This window comes from Bufo bufo, chromosome 4, assembly GCF_905171765.1.
Source record: "Bufo bufo chromosome 4, aBufBuf1.1, whole genome shotgun sequence".
NCBI classification, from domain to species: Eukaryota; Metazoa; Chordata; class Amphibia; order Anura; family Bufonidae; genus Bufo; species Bufo bufo.
This window is the reverse complement of record NC_053392.1, coordinates 224,813,804-224,825,315: the sequence shown is the minus strand read 5'-3', so window position 1 is coordinate 224,825,315 and position 11,512 is coordinate 224,813,804.

Here is an 11,512-nt window from a genome sequence, read left to right as displayed (position 1 = left end):
TTAGGAATGTTACAAGGCTTAGAAGTTTAGAAGCAAATCTTGAAATTTTTCTGAAATTTTCAAAAACCCATTTTTTAGGGATCAGTTCAGATCTGAAGTCACTTTGTGAGGCTTACATAATATAAACCACCCAAAAATGACCCCATTCTATAAACTTCACCCCTCAAGGTATTCAAAACTGATTTTACAAACTTTGTTAACCCTTTAGGTGTTCCACAAGAATTAATGGAAAATAGAGATACAATTTCAACATTTCCCTTTTTTGGCAGATTTTCCATTTTAATAATTTTTTTCCAGTTACAAAGCAAGGGTTAACAGCCAAACCAAACTCAATATTTATGGCCCTGATTCTGCAGTTTACAGAAACACCCCATATGTGGTCGTAAACTACTGTACGGGCACACGACAGGGCACAGAAGGAAAGGAATATCATACGGTTTTTGGAAGGCAGATTTTGCTGGACTGTTTTTTTTGACACCATGTCCCATTTGAAGCCCCCCTGATGCACCCCTAGAGTAGAAACTCCAAAAAAGTGGCCCCATTTTAGAAACTACGGGATAAGGGCCCTTTCACACTTGCGTTCTTTTCTTCCGGCATAGAGTTCCGTCGTCGGGGCTCTATGCCGGAAGAATCCTGATCAGTTTTATCCTAATGCATTCTGAATGGAGAGAAATCCGTTCAGGATGCATCAGGATGTCTTCAGTTCCGGACCGGAACGTTTTTTGGCCGGACAAAATACCGCAGCATGCTGCGCTTTTTGCTCCGGCCAAAAATCCTGAACACTTGCCGCAAGGCCGGATCTGGAATTAATGCCCATTGAAAGGCATTAATCCGGATCCGGCCTTAAGCTAAACGTCGTTTCGGCGCATTGCCGGATCCGACGTTTAGCTTTTTCTGAATGGTTACCATGGCTGCAAGGACGCTAAAGTCCTGGCAGCCATGGTAAAGTGTAGTGGGGAGCGGGGAAGCAGTATACTTACCGTCCGTGCGGCTCCCCGGGCGCTCCAGAGTGATGTCAGAGCGCCCCGCGCGCATGGATGACGTGATCACATGGATCACGTCACCCATGCGCATGGGGCGCTCTGACGTCATTCTGGAGCGCCCCCGGGAGCCGCACGGACTGTAAGTATACTGCTCCCCCGCTCCCCACTACTACTATGGCAGCCAGGACTTTAATAGCGTCCTGGGTGCCATAGTAACACTGAACCCATTTTGAAGACGGATCCGTCTTCAAATGCTTTCAGTTCACTTGCGTTTTTCCGGATCCGACGAGCACCTCCGGCAAATGGAGTGCACGCCGGATCCGGACAACGCAAGTGTGAAAGAGCCCTAAGGTGGCAGTATTGTTGGTACTAGTTTAGGGTACATATGATTTTTGGTTGCTCTATATTACACTTTTTGTGAGGCAAGATAACTGTTTTTGTGAGGCAAGAAATAGCTGTTTTGGCACCGTTTTTATTTTTTGTTATTTACAATATTCATCTGACAGGTTAGATCATGTGATATTTTTATAGACCAGGTTGTCACGGATGCGGCGATACCTAATATGTATACTTTTTTTTATTTATGTAAGTTTTACACAATGATTTCATTTTTGAAGCAAAAAAAATCATGTTTTAGTGTTGCCATAATTTTTTCTGTTTTTGGGCGATTACCTTGGGTAGGGTATGATTTTGGCGGGATGAGATGACGGTTTTATTGGCACTATTTTGGGGTGCGTGTGACTTTTTGATCTCTTGCTATTACACTTTTTGTGATGTAAGGTGACAAAAAATGGTTTATTTAGCACAGTTTTTATTTTCAATTTTTTACGGTGTTCATCTGAGGGGTTAGGTCATGTGATATTTTTATAGAGGCGGTCGATACGGACGCGGCGATACCTAATATGTATACTTTTTTTTATTTATGTAAGTTTTACACAATAATATCATTTTTGAAACCAAAAAAAAAATCATGTTTTAGTGTCTCCATATTCTGAGAGCCATAGTTTTTTCAGTTTTTGGGCGATTATCTTAGGTAGGGTCTCATTTTTTGCGGGATGAGATGACGGTTTGATTGGCACTATTTTGGGGGTGATATAACTTTTTGATCGCTTGCTATAACACTTTTTGTGATGTAAGGTGACAAAAAATGGTTTATTTAGCACAGTTTTCATTTTTTATTTTTTACGGTGTTCATCTGAGGGGTTAGGTCATGTGATATGTTTATAGAGCCGGTCGATACGAACGCGGGATACCTAATATGTATACTTTTTTATTTCCCCCTATTTTTTAGCATTTTTTTTACTTTATTTGGGGAAAATGACATTTTTGTTTATTTTTACTTGAAACTTTTAATTTTTGGGGGGGAAAACTTTATTTTTTGTCCCACTTTGGGACTTGAACTTTTGGGGGTCTTATCCTTTACAATTCATTCTAATACTTCTGTAATACATCGCGCTGCCTTCCATGCCATCGGGTCCCCCCCACAGCCCCATGGGGACCCGATGGCACCGCCGCCACCACACCAGGTAAAAGCCTGAATTGACCTGCAGTTTTCAGCAATCGCCGACACGGGGGGGTCATGGGACCCCCCCTCGCATTTAGCCGAGGTGCCTGCTCAATGATTTGAGCAGGCACCTTGTTCCGATCACCGCCCGCCGGGCGTCGGTGATCGGAACAACACATGATGTACCGGTACGTCATGGATCTTTAAAGGGAACCTGTCACCAGTTTTATGGTGTCCTAACTAAGGGCAACATAAATAAGTGATTGATTCTTAGCACAATCTTAGCACAATGCTGGGTCACTTTCTTTAATTGACCCAGTCAATCTGCCAACATCTTGTATTGAAAAGCTCCAGCTGATAATGATGAGTCATGAATATTCATGAGCTCCTGACTCTCCCCGCCCACCTGCTGCTGAATGACAGTTTGTTTCCATATGAACCAGCAGCAGGTGGGCAGGGGAGTGGCTATAGCTCTGAATTAAATATACTCAAATCAGCTCATTAGCATGCGGCATCTTTGTGTGTATATTATGAGATAACCATCTGTCACACCAGTAAGTGAATACATCTAAGGTACTTTTTAGTAGTTAATGATTGTATATAATTAGTTAGATTATAATCAAATATCCACATGACAGGTTCCCTTTAAGGACTCGGGAACCATGCCATACCGATACGTCATGGGTCCCTAATGGCGTTAACCAAGGTGTTAGCTTTAGTTTTATGGCCATGGGCAGACTGGGAACTTAAAGTGGCCCTGTAAAAAATACTGAAAGTGGCCCTGTTTTTTAGTTGGGTCCAAATTGATGGAAGGCAGGGCCAGCAATACCATATTTTGGCATATTATATCACCGTAACAGAGCCAATACCACAGTCTATCACAAAATACTGCCAGCAGGACAAAATACATCCCAAAAACTTCCACTGGCTGGCCGTAAGGAATGCTCAGGCGGCCTCTGGGCATCGGCCCACCAGGAAATTTCACTGTAAGGTCTATGGCCAATCCGCCCCTGTTTATAGCTATATAAAAATGCAAGCAAATAATTAACATGTATGTAAGATAATGATGGGAGGTATAGCAATCTCTATACAGCACTCTGGAATATGTTGCTGCTTTACAAGCAGTTCACTGAAAAGGGAGACATGACATGAGAATTACAATATATCACTGCAAAAAGAACATATTTGCTGGTATAAGGTTAAAATACAAGAGCACTGCAGAACTCAGGCCAGGTATTTGATGGAGAATGCAAAGGTACAATGTACTGACAAGCACCTTACATCCATGAACGGGGTAGATGTACATAATACACATACAGTAGTGTTCAAAAAAATAGCAGAGTTTAAAAAAAGCAAATAAATTGCAAAATTATTATAACTTTTATTGCCATAAATGCAAATGCACTGGAAATGCTATACATTCAATATCAAAATAGTAACAACATTTATCCAGTTTGTGTTGATCCTTTAAAGGGAGTCTTTCACGCCGATTGACCCTATTAACCTATTAACAGACTTATGTGGCTGTGATCACGGCAAGAACGTAAGTTAGGCCGGGGCCGGCGCATGCGCACAGTAAACTGTGATGCCCCGGCCAGACTGTGGTCATTCAATGCGCAAGCGCCGATATCGCGGTCATCGGCGCATGCGCGGGATTACGGACAGTAGGAGGAAGGATAGAGAAGAGACCAAGGGCGGGCAGATGCGGCGGATGGGCGGGCAGAAGCGGCGGAGGGGGAGTGGATTGGTATGAAAATGACCCAGGGGCCTGGGCACCGGCCGTTGTAAGGCCGCCCCTGGGCACCTTCACAGCTTCATTTGCATACGGAATAAAAGTGTTTTTCGGAGGAACGATGATAGCAAGCAACATATGGTAAGAACAGTTTTAATAGGGGGGATGCCGTGGACATAAGTCTGTTAATAGGTTAATAGGGTCAATCGGCGTGAAAGACTCCCTTTAAAGAAAGAGGAATATTAGGCTGTTAAAAAAATAGCAAGTGCCAGCAATTTTCTTCAAAAACTCAAAAATTTTATCAAATCAGATATTTTCGTTTTGTAGCTTAAAAAGTCGCAAGTCACGGTAACTGCACTGTTTCCTGCAACATTTGGTGTTTGTCATTTTTTAAAGTGGTCTAATGCCCATTTACTAGGTGCGACTTTTGCAAAAGCCACAAGAAAAGTTGCGACCTATGCCAAGCAGCCCCCTAGTGCAGGCACACAAAGCATAGACAGACTGAAAACTGACACAAAACAACCTCAAATGATAAATGTCCCCGTTAATGTATAAGGCTAGCTTCACACTAATGTTAAAATCATCTGGCAGGCTGTTTCGGTTGAAGAACAGCTTGCCAAAGTTCATCGTATCCGGAATAGCCGGAAATGGCTGGAGCACCACCAGGCCCCATTGCCTATTAGTGATGAAAGACAGGGGCAATATTCGAATTCGCGATTTTTCTCGAATATTTGTGCGAATATTCATCATAAATTCGAGAATTCGCCATTATTTTCTTGATTGGGAAAATCGTCAATGTAATGGCAGAACATTACAATAGCTTTATATGCAGATAGAGTGCTCCAATATATTCGCGGTTGCGCAAATCTGCAATTAACGGTGCGCATATTTTGGCGCTATACGTGCAACTTCACATTTTAGCAGGGCTGACTACATATTACTGATTGGTGCACTAAGTATTGTTGTGACAACACAGCATTATGTCTGTAGCATTTATGTATGGACAGCAGAACCTCTCACACTACCTAACACCCAGCACTGGAACCTATCGGCTACACTATATCACTATCTAAGGCTACTTTCACACTTGTGGCAGAGTGATCCGGCAAGCAGTTCCGTAGCTGGAACTGGCTGCCAGATCCGGCAATCTGCATGCAAACAGACAGCATTTGTAGATGGATCCGTATGCGGATCCGTCTTACAAATGCATTGCAAGAACAGATCCGTCTCTCCGGATGTCATCCGGAGAAACGGATCCGTTATATTTTTTTTTTCATGGACGGATCAGGCATTCCGGCATTTTTAATGCTGGATCCGGCACTAATACATTTCAATGTAAATTAATTCCGGATCCGGCATTCCGGCAACTGATCCGGAATTTTGGACGGAGATAATACTGCAGCATGCTGTGGTATTTCCTCCGTCCAAAACGCCGTTCAGTGACTAAACTAAAGACATTCTGATGCATCCTGAACGGATTGCTCTCTATTCAGAATGCATTAGGATAAAACAGATCAGTTCTTTTCCGGTATAGAGCCCCTGTGACGGAACTCAGTGCCGGAAAAGAAAAACGCTAGTGTGAAAGTACCCTAACCTACACTGACTAGCTCCAACTAACTATCTGCATTATATATATAAGCTAACTAACTATCTAATGTAATGACACAGCAAAGCACAGAGCACAGAGCACAGAGCACAGCAATGACACTGCTGTCTCTCTCATAACTGCAAAAAACTGCAGAAAATGGCTGCTGGGGAGGTTCTTATACAGTAAGGGGTAGGCAACTTTCCTATTGGTTGCTAGGGATGTTGCTAAGCTCAGACAAAGATATTGCAGCCTTCTTATTGGCCCAAAGTAAGAAGCAGGGAGGGATCATGGGTTCAGATAAAAAGAAATCTAGAATATTCACAAATACGAATATATAGCACTATATTCTAAATCTTTGTGAATTCTCAAAGTGGCGATATTCACGATTAAAATTCGCAATTAAAATTTTCGCGCCCATAGAGGGACCCACCAGGGATCCGGCCTGCTTCCTGCATTAGTGCTGGGAATCCGTTGGACCAGCAAATTTTAACCTATTTAGAACTTGTCTTTTGTTCGATAAAGGGACTTTGTGGGGAGTTTCTGCTGGTCTCTTGGCTTCTGATTGCAGCAGTACTCACTGGTAACTTCAGATCTTCTTTGATCTTTCTGGAGGTGATCATTGGCTGAGCCTTTGCCATTTCGGCTCTTCTTCGATCCATTCATACAGTAGTTCCCTGCTTCCTTCCGTGTCTTTCAGGTTTTTGGTTGCGACTTCAAGGCATTTGAGATTATTTTAGTTGAGCAGCCTATAATCTTTATATTTTGCCTCTCCAAATAACTTTGTTTTGATTAAGAACATACTTTCATTAAAATGTTTGGAACGACCCATTTTCCCTAGTATTTCATAACACTTGCCACCCTCCTACCTTAACCCCTTCTCGACTGTCTAATGTAAATATATATGTCGCTGGTCGGGTATTTAAAAATGGCTCTCAGTGTACTTTTAGCGGAAGGTATGACATATTATGCATGTTCTGCCATGAATGCTTCTCATGCCCTTCTTACAAAACATAAAATCCCATGGTAGAATGCTTGGAATCTGTAGAGGGGCCTGCAGCCAATAACCAGCATCTAATTTTTCAGTAGATTATGACCTTCTGACACTAATGACCGTGTTGGAATCAGTCTATGGATTATATCCTTAAGACCTACACGAGGCTACACTGAAACTAAACATGCATCTCTTTAAGGTTAAAGACCATTTCCACAGACATTCCAGAGCACATACAACCTCCTACACAACTATCTTTAATAAGAACACTTTACTTACATCTATTTTATTTGTTATAAGCACCCAAATGCACTGACTTCCGCTATTCTCAGCTGATTTCTTTGCTATATCGCATCACCTTCCTTTCTACTCTGATCAAAATGCTACAATTCACTTCTCCAAAACTGTACCCTTAGTAGAAAAATAAAGAGAATACCCTACCTACTTAGGGATTTATTTCTTCAAGATTATAACTTTTTTGTTACTGCCATCCTGCAATTTCAACCCTAAACTCAGTTGAAGGTGTCTGCTCCTCCATGCACACACAGTAGACCATTCTTTAGGGACAAACGCTATTGGAACAACTAATTGCAACGGGTGTGATATACCTGTTGCCCCCCAAAAAAACTGATTGAGGGGTGTGATATACCTTCTTCCACAAAATACTGATTAAGGGGTTCAATATATCTGTTTCCACCAAATATTGATTGAGGCCGGCGATATACCTGCTTCCACAAAATACTGATTAATAGGATTGATATACCTGCTTCCACAAAATACTGATTGAGGGCTGCGATATACTTGCTTCCACAAAATACTGTTTAAGGGGTTCGATTTACCTGTTTCTACCAAATATTGATTGAGGCCTGCGATATACCTGCTTCCACAAAATACTTATTAAGGGGTTTGATATACCTGCTTCCACAATATATTGATTGAGGCCTGCGATATACCGGCTTCCACTAAATAATTATTAAGGGGTTCGATATACCTGTTTCCACAAAATACTGATTGAGGGCTGCGATATACCTGCTTCCACAAAATACTGATTAAGGGGTTTGATATACCTGCTTCCACCAAATATTGATTGAGGCCTGCGATATACCTGCTTCCACAAAATACTGATTAAGGTGTTCGATATACCAGTTTCCACCAAATATTGATTGAGGCCTGCGATATACCTGCTTCCACAAAATACTGATTAAGAGGTTCGATATACCTGTTTCCACCAAATAATGATTGAGGCCTGCAATATACCTGCTTCCACAAAATACTGATTAAGAGGTTTTGTTTTTCTCTAGGGACTTAGGCACAGGGTAATTTTGAAAATGACAGGCAGAGGAAGAGACAGGCAGTTCCGCAGGGGTGGTAGGGGTCGGTTGGTGCACCAGGCTGGAACCTAAGTGGAAAGTTGGAGAAGGCGCGTGCGATTACTTCAAAGGGCGCACCAGAGTTGGTTGAGTGGCTCACTCAGCCTTCCGCTTCTGCACCCTCCTCATCCTCTGTATCTGCACCCTCCTCACTCTCTGCTGTGTGCACCCCCAAATACACCACCACCATAGACCCTCCACTTGAGTCAGAGGAATTATTTTCCCATCCATTCCCAGACCTTACCGATACACAGCCATTCTTGACATCGGATGAGGAAGAGGAGGTAGCGACGGCCGCCACCCAGCGGTCTGACTACAGTACCCAGATCAGCCCAAGGAGGGAGGTCCCCGCTGTTGCTGCCTACTCCGAGATCTCAAATATCAGTGGTGATGAAGGTGACGATGATGACGTGTCGATGGACATCACGTGGGTGCCCACAAGAGAGGAAGAGGAGGGGAGTTCAGAAGGAGAGACGGAGATGCAGAGAAGGAGGAGAAGCAGGCAGAGCTCATAGGGCACAGTAGCAAAAAGCAGACTGCAAATGTATCTGGAGCGAGCCATCCACCATTCATAGTAACTTCTGGTGCTCCCAGGACGCCGGCACATGGCTCCGCACTGTGGGCTTTTTTAATGTGTCAGCTGCTGACAATGGTGTTGCCATCTGCAGCCTGTGCTGTCAACGAATAAGTCGCAGTAAGCCCAACACTCACCTAGGGACGACCGCCTTAAGAAGGCACCTGGCTTCCCATCACCGAGCCCAGTGCGAGCAACGCCGTCAGAACCCACAAAGCCGCACTCCCGGCGCTCCACGTCCTGCCTCTTCTCCTTTTCCTCTCTCCTCCCATTTGTCCTTCCACCGTGCCGTTGTCGCATTCATCTGGCAGAAGGCAGGCTTTCATGGCCCAAATGTTCGGATATCCCTCTTGCCCAATGGCTGACCGTTGGCTTGTCGGAACTGCTAGCCTGCCAACTACTGCCATATAAACTGGTGGACTCGGAGGCCTTTAGAAAATTTATGGCCATTGGTACACCGCAATGGAAGGTCCCCGGAAGGAAATATTTCTCCCAGAAGGGCATCCCAGAGCTATATGGCCACGTTTAGCAGCAAATGAATATATCTCTGGCGCACAGTGTCGGTGCCAAGATAGATCTGACCACAGACACGTGGTGTAGCAAACACAGGCAGGGAAGTTACATAACTTTTACTGCCAACTGGGTGAACCTTTTGACGGCCGTCAAGCATGTAACCCATGGCTCCCGTGTGGATTTGGTGTTACAGCCAAGGATTGCATGCAGGCCTGCCTCCTCTTCTCCTCCTCCTACTCCATCCTCCGTCTCCTCCTCGGCTGTCTCCTCCTTTTCCACTGCTACCGCCTCCTCCGCTGCACCCCCCAAGCTCCCCAGAACCTATTCGGCATCCCAGGTGAGACGTTGCCATGCTGTGCTGCGGCTGTTGTGCCTGGAAGCCAAGAGCCACACCGGTCCTGCACTGCTATCAGCTCTGCGGTCACAGGCCGATCAGTGGCTAACCCCGCTCAATTTGACAGTTGGTAAAGTGGTGTGCGACAACGGTGCCAATCTGCTGAGCGAGCTGAAACAGGCCAAAATGACACACGTGCTGTGCATGGCACATGTCCTGAACTTACTCATGCAGCGATTTGTTGCCAAATACCCCGGACGTCTTGCGGCAGGCCAGGAAAATCTCTGGCCATTTTAGAAGATCTTACACTGCCATGGCTCTCCTTGCTTACATTCAGTGGCGACCCTACTTGCCCGTCATACATCTGATTTGTGACAGCCCGACCCGCTGGAACTCCACCTTGTATATGCTTGATAGGCAGCAGCAACGTGCCGTTAACAGCTACCTGTACGAACTCTTCAGCAGGACAGGTTCTGGGAGCTTAATTTATTTTCACTGCGCCAGTGGCTGCTCATGCGCGACACATGCAGACTTCTGCAGCCATTTGATGAGATCACCAAACTGGTCAGTCGCAGCCAGGGCGCCATCAGTGACATCGTACCTTATGCCTTCTTTCTGGAGCATGAATTGCGTTGTGTCATTGATCAAGCCGTCGAGGAGCAGGATCTGGAAGATGAGGAAGTCGCAATGCTGAATGAATTCCCAGGGAGGGCTACTCCATCTGAGACAAGTCAGCAGGAGTCTGAACAGGAGGAGGAGGAGGATGGTGGCTGGGGGAAGGAGGAGGAGGAGCAAGAACAGCAGGCTTTAAACTTTTTGGGGATCCCTGGTGTTGTCCGTGGCTGGGGATAGGAGACCGAGGACGACATTCTCCTGGGCGATGAGCAGGAGCCAGGGCACTCCACTGCTTCCAATTTAGTGCAAATGGGGGCCTTTTATGCTCCAGTGTTTGAAGAAGGACCCCCGTATAAAAAGCATAAAAGGCAAGGACCAGTACTGTGTGGCAACGTACTTAGACCACTGGTACAAACACAAAATGGCAGACATGCTACCAGTATCACAGAGGGCTGGCAGAATGCAGCATTTCCAGGCCATGCTGCGAGAGATGCTGCATTCTGCTGTTGCGGGCGCTGGCAGAGGAATTTCCACCCTCAGAGAAACAGGTGCAGGTACCAATCCTACCGCGCCTCGCCTGCAAGAAGAGGGCGGTTTGAATATGTGTTGGTCAATTTGGATACGAGATCATTCTTGCAGCCAACCTATCAACAGCCGCCCTCCGGATCCAGCCTTAGGGAACGCCTAGACCGACAGGTGTCCGACTACATGCGGTTAACGGCCGATGTGGATGCTCTAAGAACCCCTGGACTACTGGGTGTGCAGGCTTGACCTGTGGCCAGAGCTGGCACAATTTGCCATGGAACTCTTGGCTTGCCCCTCATCGAATGTCCTGTCCGAAAGGACGTTTAGCGCAGCAAGGGCGATCGTGACCGATTAGCGCACTCGCCTAGCTCACAACAGTGTCGACTACCTCACATTTCTAAAAATTAATGAGGCATGGATCTCGGAGGAATTTAACACCTGTGACGACCATGTGTAATTGAATTTCCTCATAACAGCCCACACATATCCGCCACCACCCAGAACAAAAAATGGTCCTTGCCTTATGTATATACAGCGGCATAAAAGGCCTTTTCTGTCAGGTGAATGCCTAATTTTTGGGGCCTCTACTCCAGGGACCTACAGTAAAATTTGTATCCAGTGACCACCTAATGTACCTCCAGCCACATTATTACAAGTTCTTTTCTGTCAGGTGAATGCCTAATTTTGGGGCCTGTACTGTCCTACAGTAACATTTTTATCCAGTGACCGCCTAATGGACCTCCAGCCACATCATCACAAGTTCTTTTCTATCAGGTGAATGCC